At 43.3% G+C, this 4,081-nt stretch overlaps 1 long non-coding RNA gene across 1 annotated transcript; it reads left to right on the plus strand.

Annotated features, from left to right (window-relative positions):
• The first annotated feature begins 1,005 nt into the window (after positions 1-1,005).
• Positions 1,006-2,859, plus strand: LOC144740542 (uncharacterized). Its single transcript, XR_013589659.1, has 3 exons — positions 1,006-1,098; positions 2,150-2,298; positions 2,738-2,859. It is a non-coding gene; the product is annotated as an uncharacterized LOC144740542 (long non-coding RNA).
• Positions 2,860-4,081: the final 1,222 nt, after the last annotated feature.

Below are 4,081 nucleotides of genomic sequence, written 5' to 3' on the forward strand. Positions count from 1 at the left end.
GTCTCAATGTAAATCCAGGTGTAGCATCTTGATATCAGAAAAACATCCCAATGCTGAGATTTGACATCAGAATCAGAATCTTTATTTAGACTGTAAGAATCCAATGACCTACGAAGCTTGTTTTCACAGATGTCCAGTATGGGAGGGTCAGCAAGTTACAACAGCAAACAATATAAAATAGGAGTGCAAAGTAGAAAAATGGAAAGCAAGTCAGTAACTTTCAATCAATAATTAATTATACAAGTCTTATTTATCAATATTGGGAAACCATATTCTTTAGGTCTTTCGGTAAAGTCACGTAGATAGGTTCAAATTAAAAATAAATTAACAAAAAATGACGACGTTTTAATCATAACACAAGCGATCGTCATCAGGAGGAAAACAGAGGGGGAAAACTGCTCAAAGCAGACTGTTTTAAAGGTTTAAAATGGGTGTAGCCACGTACCGTCGGCTCTGCGATATTACAGTAACATGCTAATCTCTCACATTAACATAGCCACCTCAGCGTGCTCGCCGTGGAGGCCACTCTCCGATCTTACATTAACATGCTAATTTCTCATTAACATCACTAGCCCCGCCCACTTCGTTTATGACCCTTAGGCTTGCACCCATTTTGAACTTTTAAAGAAGTCTGCTTTTAGCAGCTTTCCCCCTCTGTTTTCTTCCTGATGACGATCGCTTGTGTTGTGATCGAAACGTCACGTTTTTTCTTTTAATTTGAACCTATCTACGTGACTTTACGGAAAGACCCAAAGATTATGAATTCCTGCAGTCACGAAAGCTTTAAGTCAAGATTTAATATTGGGAAAGGCAGCCAAAACAACAACAAAGCAGTCCTCAGCCACACCAATATATCACATAGCCCATCAATAAACTTGCACATTAACTTTGAACTATCAGCATGACCCTCCTGAATGTGGAGCCCAGATATCATCGGTGCTTGCTCAGTACTCACCTACTGCACTTAACTCAACACCTTGTTGAATCCTATGTGGGGAACCTTTGTCTTTGTGTAGATGAGCAACGCTGAAGGTGGAAGCAATGGCGGGTCTTGCGACACTGTGGTTACTGCCTCCATCCGGAGAAGATCACCCAAAGGTAATAATAGTCATGTGAGACGTAACAGTGGCCATGTTGCAGGGGTGATGTCATGTCGACTATGTTGCATGGATGATGTCAAGGTGGCCATGTTGCATGGGGGGGATATGTATTTTTCTTCTGATTAGCAGCTGAATGACTGGTACAGTGAGAGTGATAATGTAGAGCCTAGCAGTCGTTCTTTTGGAAGCTAGAGTTTGGAGTTAACTAGAACTCCAATATTTACTTTGATCTCTTTTCTCACATGATGGTTACAATAATTGTTCAATCCTAGTCTGCCAGACTTTCTACAAACTGATGATTATCTATGCACTGGCCTCAGTACTGTAACAACAAAAACACATCAATAGCCACATTAGCCAGTGTGGCATCACAACTTTACGTGGCAGGGTGTAAGCATAACGGCAACACTCGTGTCTCACACCAGGAAGGTCCTGGGTTTGATTCCTGATTCGAGCACCTTCCTGTGTGTAGTTTCTATATTCTTCCCCAGTTCTGAAGAACGTGAGGGAGTGAGAGTGTGTGTGAGTGTGTGTGTGGGCATATGGGTATCCCAGTTTCATCCCATCGCTACAAAAATAACCACACAATGTATTGGCCAAAACATTCCAATCCTGAAATATTTACCTGACAAATTCCTCAACTTAGTATCACACATATCAGCACCAGCACTGCTCCCATTCTGCAAAAGATCTGCAGGAACCTCCTGAAAAGGAGTCTTGAGACTGAGTGAGGCTGTCCTATATAAAACGCGCTTCGATGATAAAATATTACGTACAGTTCTTCTTCTAGGTTATTTCGGTAAAGTCACGTAGAAGGGAAATAATAAAAATACAACATAATAAAATACAATTCTCACGACGTTTCGGGCACAACGCAAGCAGCCGTCCTCAGGTGAAGAACAGGTCTGTCGGAAAGACGCTGTCTTTTTATTATTTTATTATTTCCCTTCTACGTGACTTTACCGAAAGAACCAAGAAGATGAATCCCTGCAGTCACGAAAGCTTTAAATCGAAATCACTTACAGTTATTGTTTTTCTCATGTCCGCAGAAATCCTGGGTCTTATTGGCCCTCAACTAACTCGCCGAGAGAAGGCAGAACTTGCCGCCATGAAAGACATCTGGTACTATACGTTCCACAACGATTCCCGGGGCACCAATAACTATGGCTACGACGACGAAGAGCATAATTACATTCTGGTGAGACTCACAACAAAACACCTAATTGGGGTGGTCACATAACCCAGCAGTAGCAGGGTTCGTGGTTTCTTGTTATTACACCTGAAGTAGCAACTAGGGCAGCTGCCCTGATTGCTACTTCAGGCCTCATTATCATCTTCATCATGCACAGCATCATCACACGCAGTATCTTCACACAGTATAATCACTCACTGCGTGATGACGTGCAGTGTCCTTGCACACATCATTATCAGACAGCATGACAGAGCTCTCTCTCCTACCAACACACACACACAATGAAAATGTATCATGCTTCAGTTCGTCACAACTGTGAATCAGGTTATTAAATTGTACCGCGATATTCCTGTCCAACCGAGCACTGAATTAACAGGGGGGGTGAATGAGTGTTGATGATGGAGTTGGTGCCCTCACCTCTGACCTCTGTTTTATTGTCGCTCAGGACCCACATGTGCACCTCAACTACCGTTATGAGGTGCTCAAGACAATTGTGGTGGGAGATCAAGGCCAGGTCATCGAGTGTCGTGACCACAAGACAAATAACATCGTGGTCGTGAAGATGTTGGTCACACCCTTAAGGTAAGACTCCACAGAGGCACCGCAATGAGGCCATGTGGAAGTGAAACTCGTGCCTCACAGCGAGAAGTGGGCCTGGGTTCGACTCCTGAATTGGGCGCCCTCCCGTGTAGAATTAGTATGTTCGCCATCTCTTCTGTATTGGTTCCCTCCACATTCTCCAGTTTCTCATGGCGAGATTTTAACTCCCTCGCCTGGTATGCAGGAGGTCGTGGGTTCAATGACACCTATATATTTGTAGTGATCTCCCCGTGGCAGCATGGATTTTCTTCGGGTCCTCCAGTTTTTTACTCTACATTTAGAAACATGCGTTTAGAGTATTTGGCTGCTATAACGTGATAAGCCACTTGGTGAAGCTATCATCTATGGCCATGTCGCCTCTAGAAAATAGCTATATAGGTCAGTGGGCCTTACCTAGTAAAATTTAAAATAGTTTTGTTTAATGGTTTCAGTTTCTTCCTCAAGCTTAAAAAACACATACAGTGTAACTGGTATTGGACCAAACATCCCAATACTGAAAAATCACCTCCACATGACTCAACTACTGTGATTATAAATAACATTGGCGCCAACTGTGCAACTACTGCAGACTCTGTCAGTGAAACATAGCGCCTTCCTGAGTTGTGCTCGCCTTGCAATATGAGACCCACATTCAGAGCCATGGCTCAGCTCTAGCTCAGCCTCGAACTCTCAGTCTTAGGCTCTGGCTTGAGTCACTTGGCTGCTATTAAATATGCTTGAGCAGCTCAGCCATAGCTCGGCACAGGTTCAGCTCCTACAAAATCCTGAGCATTCCTTGGACCACGCTCGGAGCTGGCTCAAGTTAATCACAGTCACACATCAGGGAATTACTCTATTCAGGCAGCACCCCAAACCCCCTTTGCTCCCTAGCTAATTTTATCTTCTTCCCAAACCTTTCTGGAACTGTCCATGGTTCTCTACCACCAATCCCTCTTAATTTGTTCAGTCTCTCCCAATTTAATCCCCTTATTTGCATTAAGTTTCCTCTGACGACCAATCTTTGCAGCGGCTTTTGGCTAGCCTTTGAACAAAGAGGGTCACTGCATCTCACGCTTTCAGATGCACTTATGTGGCCGTCTGGAACGCTCTTCCTTCCGATATTAGAAAGTCACTGAAACTATGTACTTTTAAATCTAAATTGAAAACAAATTTCTTTAGAACTGCTGTTCGTCTTAAGTTTGTTGTCCTT

The sequence above is a fragment of the Lampetra planeri genome, unplaced genomic scaffold (genome assembly GCF_965212315.1).
Source record: "Lampetra planeri unplaced genomic scaffold, kcLamPlan1.2.h2 scaffold_228, whole genome shotgun sequence".
Lineage (NCBI taxonomy): Eukaryota > Metazoa > Chordata > Hyperoartia > Petromyzontiformes > Petromyzontidae > Lampetra > Lampetra planeri.